The following is a 10,699-nucleotide window of genomic DNA, read 5'->3' on the forward strand; positions in this document are numbered from 1 at the left end:
AGAAAGAAAGAAAGAAAGAAAGAAAGAAAGAAAGAAAGAAAGAAAGAAAGAAAGAAAGAAAGAAAGAAAGAAAGAAAGAAAGGAAAAGAAAAAAAGAAAAAAGAAAGAAAGCCAAAAGCTAAAAGAAGAGTGGAGAAAAAAGCGTGGTCGAATTCAAAATGTATGACTGTATATCTGGGTAGGGCCACAGTCACATCCAATATATTATTCTCTGTGCAGCCTCAGACTTCACAGCGTGTACCTATATTAGCACCAAATCATTAATGGGTGTTCTAGATTATGGAACTGAGGCTTTCGAAAAAGTGTTTTACTTCCATTTGCAAAGGAGTGTCTCTTAAAGATTGAGATTTTCTGTACATTGAAACGCAGGACCATCGTAATGAGCACAAAGATTTCTAGTCTCTTTAGCATACACCATATGCTGATCTCGCTTGGTGCGAATTTACCTCAAGGAATCTGCTTGTTTTTTCAATTCTCTTTTACACTTAGTAGATATTGAAAGACTAGAAGATGGTTTAACTACGAGAAATTTTTAAGTCGCGTCTCCGAACTCTCTTGCAAGTAACGCAATACACCAATGTAGCTCTTGCATTCGGAATGCCGTTTGAGCACCATGCGTACAAAGAAGTATGTGAAATATAAGTTTCTCTATTCAAAGGCTTTGCATCAAGCATGATAGTTAGAGTGATCTTACTTCCCGATGAAGCACACTTCCGATCCCAGCTTGAAGGCCGCACTAATGTGTCTGTATTTCCTCTAAAACAACTGATGGAAATGGCTGTAAATCACTGTTTAAATTCCCAGTCGCAGTTACTGTTCTATTGTGGATCGATATTGTTGAGAACACATTTTGTATGCAAAACTCAACAGAAACATTTCCCATCAGGATTCATTATCATACCCCACGACAGAAACTGTGATTTCAGTTGTCCTCGACAAAGGAACACTGTGACGCATAAGTGTCAAAGAAGCGCTTAGGAGATGATAAACTAGCTGCCATTGGTTTACGACCTGCCTATGCAATGAGTACTGAGTGTAAGTTCGAGGGCCATGGATCGCACTTGAGAGTTTCAAAACATCTCCAGTACTGAAAACAAGTCGTATCATAAATACAGCTACATTCATGACAGAATAGATTTCAATTTTTCAGGGGTCTAGAAGAGTAGGAAAAAGAGCGTGGTCAAATTAAAAAGGTATGACATGTGTTTCTGGTAGGGTCACTTTCAATATATCATTTTGTGTGCGGACTCAGACTTCACAGCATGTACTTATGTTAACACCAAATCAGTAATGGTTGTTCTGGATTACGGAACACAGGCTTTTGAAAAAGTGTTTCATTGCCATTTGCAAAGGACTGTCTATGGATTGAGATTTCCTATACATTGAATACAGTACCATCATAATGAGCATAAAGATTTCTAGTCTCCTCAGCACGTACCCTCTGCCGATCCTGCTTGGTACGAATTTACATTAAGGAATGTGCAAGTCTACTCCATTTTCTTTTACACTTTGTAGATTTTGGAAGACTAGAAGATATTTGCACTGTGGAGAATTTTCATGTTGCCTCTTAGAACTCTCTTACAACTAATGCCAGTCACCAATCTAGATCTCGCATTCGGGATGCCACTAGAATACTCTGTGTACAAAGAAATTTTTGGAATATAAGTTTCTCAATTCAAAGGCTTTGCATCAACATTATGGTTCAGAGTGATCTAACTTCCCAAAGAAGTACACTTTGGATCCCAACATTAAACCTGCATCAGTGTGTCAGTGCCTTCTCTGAACAAACTAATGAAAATGGCTCTGAATTTCCATATGAATTCCCAATCACAATTATTGTTCAATTTGGTCGGGATTACTGAGAACACATTTTGCAAGCAAAACTCAACAGAAACATTTCCCATCACGATTCATAATCATTCCACATGCATAAAAATGTGCTTTCAGTTCTCTGCGACAAAGGAAAACTGTGCCTCATGAGTGTCAAAGAAGAGCTTTGGAAATGTATACTAGCTGCCATTGCTTTAATACCTGCCTATGCAATGAGTACAGAGTGTGCTCACATTCGAGCATTTCCAAACATCTTCTCCAGTACTGGAAACAAGTCACATCATAAATAGAGGAACATTTATGATAGAATCTATTTCAGTTATGTGTGTTTCTAGAACAGTGGGAAAAGAGCTTGGTCAAATTCAAAATGTATGACATGAATTTCTGGGGAGGACCATCGTCCTATTCTATATATTATTCCGTGTGTGGCCTCAGACTTCTCAACTTGTACCCAAATTAGCACCAAATTATTAATGGGTCTTCTAGATTACAGAACACAGGTGTTTGAAAAATGTTTCACTGCCATTTTCAATGGACTGTCTGTAATTGATTGAGAGTTCCTGTATATTGAAACACAGTACCATTGTAATGAGCGCAAGGATTTCTAGTCTCTTCAGCATATACCCTCTGTTCAAGGCATTTCTGCCGAGTCCCACTTGGTACAAATTTACATCAAAGAAACTGCTCGTTTTCCCAAATCTCTTTTATACTGTGTAGATTTTGGAAGAGTTGAAGATGGCTGCACTAAGGGGAATTTTCAAGTTGCCTCTTAGAACCCTAGTGCCAGTAATGCCAGTCACCATCTAGTACTTGCATACTGGATGCCCCTGAAGTACCATGCTGACTAAGAAGTATGTGGAATATAAGTTTCTTGAGTCAAAGGCTTTGAATGAATCATTTTTGAGTGGTCTAGCTTCACTATTAAGCAGGCATTGGAAGCCAGCATAAGGCTCCACCAGTGCGTCAGTGCTTCCTTTGAAACAACTTATGGAGATGGCCCTGAATTTCTATATGAATATCTAATCACATTTAATATTCATTTGTGGATTGACATTGCTCAGAACACAAGTTGCAAGCAAAACTCAACAGAAACACTTCAAATCACCTTTCATACATTCTACATGTATGAAAATGTGCTTTCAATTCTCGGCAACAAAGGAAAACTGTGCCACATGAGTGTCAAAGAAGCACTTTGGAAATGATAAACTAGCTGCCACTGGTTTACGACCTGCCTATGCAATGAGTACAGAGTGTAATTTCAAGGGCCGGGCCATGAATTGCACTCAAGAGTTTCGAAACATCATCTCTGGTACTGAAAAACAAGGAAGGAGAGCGCTGCATACCGGGTTGTGGACATTATACTAGTGTAAGGTATATATATTTTCATTTAATCTTCATAATAATCCTGCCAGGTAGATGTTATTATTTTTATTTGTCACAAGAGAAAACTCAAAGAAATTGAGTTACTAACTCCATGATAAAAAATACCAGTAAAACAGGAATATGATAAAATATCTCTCTGATGATATACTCTTCTCTACAATTCCATTGGTGCCTATATTGAAAATATGAGCCTTTATAAGTGCTGGCACCTATAATTGTTAAATTCAGTCACATTGATAACTAATTATATGAAGGATTATAAGGCAGAAATACTTTCTGTGGAGGACAAAAGTGGAAGTCTAAACTTTAACACACTTTAATATACATACTCTTAAAAACAATTACAACATGTAAAACCCAGTTCATGCTATAGAGCAGAAATTGTTCAAATAATGCAAACTCAAGAAAAGCTTTAGTCTTAAGTTGTGATAGCTGTTTATTATTTACTACTAAAAGAGCTTTTATAATTTATCATTTTTTTGATAACCTATATTATGTCAAAATGAATTCTAAAGTTTATTTTAAGAAAAGTTGTTTTCAAAATTATATGCTTCTCTGTAATATCATTTTAGAAGCTGCACATTACTAGTCTAAAGTAATTCAACCTAGATCATGGAACCATAACCAAGGGTCATCCAAAGATCCAGATTTACCTTTGGGTTATAATTTTACAAACAGAACAATTATTCCAAATAGTGATGAAATTATGTGTGCCTACTCAGTACCCTTTGCCTTGATGAGAATTTTCATTTGCCTAAAATGCTTCACTTTTGTAAAATATTGATAAAAGAAGCATCAAGGGAGCCTCACGGCTTTTCTTTCAGTCTTCAATTCTGGGATACCTCATGCAGAAAGTATGAAGCTTTCAAAGTAACACCTCTGGCCTTTGAGAATCCTACTTCTAATGGAAAGTCAAACCCCTACTTTTGAGTCCACCTCATTTTCAAATCAGGTGATTCATGTGTTGGACATGTTCTCATGAAAAGCTCATGTACCCAGTCTGCGAGTCATTTTCAACGTCCTCTCAAATTACACCAATGTACATTGCTACAATCTCTGTGACCACACTGAAAACAATCTCATTAAGTACATGCAGTGATCCAGGTAATCGACAGTTCTGTCGGCACCAGAGAGCTCATCTTGGGGATGGCATCCACCTCTCTTTGCAATAAGGACTGGCGGCTGCACAAGCTGCTGGGCCGAAGCAGTCAGCCTGTGGCACTTGGGCAAACAGATTGAAGATGCTGACATGACTTGAATGGTGAAAGAGTTTGATGCAAGGCAGGTGAGGCCGGCCTCTCAGTATGCCGGCGGCTAATGGCAGGCCCTCAGGCAGGAGGTGAGGCAGAAGGCCTAATCCTTGGCTCTTATGCGGTCTCCAAGAACACTTGAGACAGTGCAGAGTGAACACTCTGTTCCTCTTGTCTGCCCTGGGCTGTGGCTGCTGAGGAAGTGGTATGACTGAGTAGTGAGGGGCCTTAGCACAGTGTGCTATTGATGGAGTCTCAGCTGTATGCAGGAATACTGAGCACTCATTTGAAGTTCAGGACACACAAATGCAACCTTTGCTGATGAATGAAGCCCTTTGCTCAGGGCTCCATCATGGCTGTTATCAACAGCTTCCTGCCTTTAATGTCAGTAGGGATGGGGAAACCAAGTCTCAGGGATGTCCCGGGCCAAGAGCTGGCCAGGTGCTCTCTTTCGCCCTGGGGGCCAGGCCAACCAATCTCCCTGCATTGGAGGGTCAGGAGTCACTGCCGCATCTCCACCCGGATAATAAGCACTTGGCCAGACTGCAGGAGAACTGAGGGATAGCCGGCCATTTGGGTTTCAGTTCTCTCCCTGCCATGATTGTCTAGTTCACCAGTATTCATGCTTTCTGCTCCAAGTCTCTGGGCTGACAAACAAGAAACCGGGAGTCACTCTTTGAGTGGGGCATCTTCCCCTCTGAAAGTGTTTCTTTCTCCCTGGGCCTGTGTTTGCTTGGCTCTTGTAATATCCAAGCGGCCAGGCCCAGGGCAGGTGAAAGCCCAGAGGGGAGCTCTGGCTGGGCAGGGGCCCGTAGACATCAATTCAACTTCTCTGAGACCCTGGACTGACACAGATGACTTGCCAGATTAATACTCCTTGGCTGGAGGGCTATCTACCAATAAAAATAGCTGTTGTCCATGCAGTTCAATTTGGTCAGGCCATGGACTCTTCCCTTCACCATCCTTCTGCTATGTCAAAATCCAAAATATATAAAGGACTCACACAATTCAAACACAGCAAGAAAAAAACAAAAAAACAAAACAAAACAAAAAAAAATCCAATTAAAAAATTTGTAGAAGATCTGAGGAGTTAGTTCTCCACAGAGGAAACGGTGATGGCCAATAGACATATGAAAAGATGCTCAAGGTCACTAATCATCAGAAACATAAAATAAAAACCACAGTGAGATAGAACCTCACATCTGTCAGAATGACTATCATCAGTAAATCAAAGAACAACAAGTGTTGGCGAAGCTGCGAGAAAACAGAACCCTCATACATTGCTAGTGGAATTAAAATTGTTATGGCCGCTATGGAAAACTGTCTGGATGTCTTTTTGAAAATTAAAAATGGATATAGCTTTTGACCCAGCATTTGTTCTTCTGGGTATTTATCCAAAGAAAACCAAAACAATAATTCGGAAAGATCTATGTACCTCATATTCATGGTGCCACAATTCACCATAGCCAAGATATGGAAGCAACCTAAATGCCCATCAACAGACCATTGGATAAAGAAGTTATGCTTCATGTATACTATGGAATATTACTCAACCATTAAAAAAAATGAGATCCTACCATTTGTAACGACATAGATGGACCTAGAGGTTATTATGCTGAGTGAAATAAGTCAGACAGAGAAAGATAAATACCATATGATTTCACTTTTATGTAGAATCTAAGGAACAAAAACCAAACTAATCAAAAACTGAGAAATATAGAGGACAATTTGGTGATAGATTGAGGGGATGAGGGGTTAAGGGGTTGGGATAATGAAGTGAAGGGTTAAAGAAGTACAAATTAGTTCCCCACTGGGATGGGGAGCATGGCATAGGGAATTTAGTTAGCATGATCATGTTGACTAGGTGGGAAACCAGAGGAGAGAAGGAGAAATTAGAGGGATAGTTTTAAAAACTATATAAATGTCTAACCAATGTACTGTATACTTGAAACTAATAAAATAAAATAATAAAATAAAACCATTTGTTGAGTAAATGATGATTGAGCAGCTACAATAGAGAAAATCAAACTTACATAAGGTAAAAAAAGAAAAAAGTCATTTTACTGACTTGATTATTTTCAAATTTTATTTAAGAGGACTTCAAGACGTTTTTCACTTCTCAGACATGTTAATTCCTAGAAAATAGCCTCATTTAATTTTATGGTTTGCTATGGTATAGTGTGATCAGGACCACAAACCCCAATTTACGCTTTTTAAAAATATTCTTTTTTAAAACTGTTCTCTGGTAAATTGATACTGGTTCTATCTGAAGGCAGTAACTTCTCCAAGCTGTGCTGTTAGGGTATTTTTCAGAACCTCACACCTGTATAAGGGGAGATTACTTTTTTCTTAAGTTTGTTCCTGCTTTCTGAAAGGGAATTACCAAATTATTGATAAATATTTGCAAGGAAAATATGTACAAAATATTCAAAATACGGTGTTAAGAAAATACCATTTATTTTAAACATATAAATATGTCTCAAAAATACCAATCGATCTGATCTTTTTTGATTATAAGAGAATTATGTCTTTGAAAATATGGAAGTTGAAGTGGTTACACTGATTATTTCTCAATGGAATAAGATTTTAGTAAAAATAGTATTTCAAAGATAGAATTTGAAGAGTCATTACATAATGGAGAAACTGTTCTCACATTAACTGTCAGCTTTTATAAATATTCCTTATTCTGCCATTAAAATCAGAGGAAAAATTGGTATTCAATATTCATGCTAAATGTGAGCTCTAGAAAGATAAGTCCACTATTTGGTTTCAAGGGCAATGATAAAATATCTGAGTATTCAATAGAATGGTGTTTTTAATAACACATGCACTGTGCATGATGATTTAGAACATTTTGAGTCTGAGGTTACGATTATCTGATAGAAAAAAAAGAGAACTCTTCCCATAAAGGCTAACAAGGACTGTGAACATTTATTGAGATTTCAGGGAGCCAGGCATAGTACTCAGTGCTTCATTCACCTTTTCATTTATCTTCACAAAAATTTTGTTAGATAGTCATCAATGGCAGACCTGATGCTTAGAGAATTTAAGAAACTTGTCCAAGGCTATCCAGCCCAGAGTGGTTAAAAGATTAAAATGTAGGTTTGCCTTGGTTTTTATGCTTTGGAAAAGAGAAAGATATAGACTTTAATAGTAAAACTTTGTTTTGATGGCCTTTATATTTTGTATTCATTAACTTTATTCTTCATGATGTTAGGATTTAGCATATTTATCACATTTGATTAAACTTTCATCAATATTGTCTTAAATGAAAAGTTCCCTTGTTCCTTTAGTAATTGACAGAAGCAGAAACTATCATTCATTTCCTTTCTAGAGATGTTCTTTTTTTATTGATTGATTGATTGATTGATTGATTGTATCTTTGGTCTCAGCCTCATCTCATTGTCTAATTTTAGCTCAAATCTTCTAAAATATTAAAGCCACAAGGAGCCTCGCCCTCAAAAGTGGTGACCTCAGAATCAGCTGACCTTGCCCTACTCAGCTGTTACTTACTCCTGCAGTGAGTGTGGTCTGAGATCACTGCCAGGGTTTTCTGTGTCTGAAAGGCATACTTTTCTTTTCTTCTGATGCCTGTTCTTTGCTGAATGCCTAAGTCCTTCTTACAAGACTTCAGTCATGTCTCCTCCCACTTATTTTTCCTGCCTATCTCAGATTCCTCATGAGTACTCTACAGTATAAACAACAGAAAGACCTCTGTTTGTACTCATCAGTCTGTGAACATGTAAGTGATCTGTGAACATGATCACTTAATTTTCAGGTCATAAACCCACTCTCTGGCTTCCAATTCTGGATTCAGAAATGGAGAACCAGATAAACCCATGAGCTTTTTCATCCTAACTTGCATTCCCTATGTCAACCCCATCTTCTAGATCTAACCTACCATACTAGATTACTGTCATCTCTCAGTCACTGATACCAATAACATATTGCTCAAATAATATGAACTCCTCCATTTTGTCAGAATCATTTTATTATATCTTCAATGAAAGCTTAAAATCAGCAGAAAGTTGAATAACTTTCCTTTTGTTTCTATAGATTTAGAGCTTTATAGACATTTTGATAACTTTATTTTTCAAATAATATCTCTGAAATTAACTAGCACCTAGATCAAAGTATAGAACATTATTGGTCTCCCACTCAAAATAACTTCCGATTGGATTAGTTTTTCCTTTTTCAGTACTTTATATAAATTGACTTAGGAAATTTAGATTTTTTTCCTGAATAAATTTGCTCACAGTATATTTGTAAGATCCATTCAAATCATTGCCTGTAGTCATATTCATTTTCATTGCTCTATAGAATTCCATTGCAGAATTATACTATGGTTAATGTATTATGTACTGTTGATTGACATTTCGGTTGTTTTAACTTTTTGATATTACAAATGTTGTACATGTCTACACTATAAAGAGTGGATTTTTTGTACATATCTTTTATCAACACATGAGTGCATTTCTGTTGAGTTAATATTTAGGAGTAGAAATTCTGAGTAAGAGAATATGCATATGGTCACACTTAACAGGTGACGTCAAATATACATGTATATACATATATACATATATGTATATACATGTGTATATATATATATATATATATATATATATATATATATTAGTACAGGTGTTAAGGCTTGCCCATGATGCTCTTGATGTATAAAGCCCGGACATTCTGCTAGTTCTATTTGAGCAATGACACCAAGTAGATGTTGTACACAAGCTCATCATCTGTCATCTTCACGTGGCCAACAGCCACTGCCAGACACAGCAGCTTCTTCACCTGGAACTTGATGGTGGACTTTACTTCATCAACTTTGGCCACCATGTTCTCATTGTGGGTCAGCAAGGAAGGGAACTTGCCTGCCTTATTTAGGCCTAGGCCCAGGATTCGTGGGATCTGCTTGATAAGAGACTCTGAAGCCAAAAAGGCATCATACTTCGTGGCCAGCTTCTTAACCAGTTTCTCATTCTTGTTGAGTTTTTTCAGTGCCTCGATATCCATGTGGGGAATATCCACAGCCTTAGCCTCCTCACAGTGCTGTTGGTTCCCCAGAACACATATGGAGAACTTTGGGCAGGGAGTGCGCTTAAGCCTGACGGTGCCCGAGAAGCGTTTGTCCTTCTGAGGATCATAGTTCTTTAAGCTGATCTACAGCTCCACTGTCTCCCAAATCTTCCAGTGTTTGCACTGGTTCCTATGCAGGACTTCCTGCACCACCTCATAGAGGGTGTTGTGAGAGACTGCTGCTCATGATGCCTCCCACTGCAAAAATGGGAAAAGAGAGGAAAGTAATATTAGAAAGGACCTGAAAAGAAGTGGGGGTAGTAGGTCATGGGAAGATCTGGGAACAAGTTTAGGCAAAGAGAACAGGAAGCACTAAGGTTCTAAGGAGAGAATGAGCAGAGAGTGGGCTTCTGTGTCTAGGGTGAAATGAAAGAGAGTGATAGGAAATGGGGTTGGAGAGAGATAATGAGGTCGGCCAGAAAATGTAGGGACTTGCTGGCCAAGCAAAGAAATATGTTTTCATCTGAATATCATGGGAATTCGTTTGAATATTTTGAGTGGGAAAGTGATGCTAGCTCTTTCTCCTCTTATTTTAGGTTTTCAAACAGATATTTATGAAGTAACTGCTATGTAATTGAGGTTCATACAATGAGCTTTGTCTCTAGCAATATGATTTGGAGTAGATCTCTTAACCATTGTATGTCTTGTGGTCTTAAAAAAAAATCCACATGTTTAAAGTATACAATCTCATAGATAATGATATGCGTACACACCCATAAAAACATTACCAAAATCAAGTTAATGAACATATCCACCACTCTTTAAAGTTTACTCATGCTCCTTTTTAATCTCGCCCTCACACCCATGTTCCCAACTCAGAGCTAGGTAACCACTGCTATCTGTTACTATAGATTAGTTTGTATTTCTAGAAATTTATATAAATAGAATCATTTATATAAATAATTGTATGTACTATTTTTAACTGGCTTCTTTCATTCAGCACAATTATTTTGAGATCTATCCATATTGCATGTATCTATCTGTTCCTTTTCATTGCCGAGGAGTAGAATGGTTGGATCACATATTAGGTACATGTTTAACTTTCCGTTTCAAAAGTTTTTGTACCATTCAACATCCACACTAGTTGCTCCATATCCTTGCCAGCACTTGTTATGGTTCACATTTTTAATTTTAATTATAGCATATGTGTAGTG

General features: G+C 37.6%; 1 pseudogene; it reads right to left on the reverse strand.

Annotated features, from left to right (window-relative positions):
* Window positions 1–9,161: 9,161 nt before the first annotated feature.
* LOC105309644 lies at window positions 9,162–9,659 on the reverse strand (annotated as a pseudogene).
* Between the last annotated feature and the right edge of the window lie 1,040 nt (window positions 9,660–10,699).

Source organism: Pteropus vampyrus, unplaced genomic scaffold (assembly GCF_000151845.1).
Source record: "Pteropus vampyrus isolate Shadow unplaced genomic scaffold, Pvam_2.0 Scaffold814, whole genome shotgun sequence".
NCBI classification, from domain to species: domain Eukaryota; kingdom Metazoa; phylum Chordata; class Mammalia; order Chiroptera; family Pteropodidae; genus Pteropus; species Pteropus vampyrus.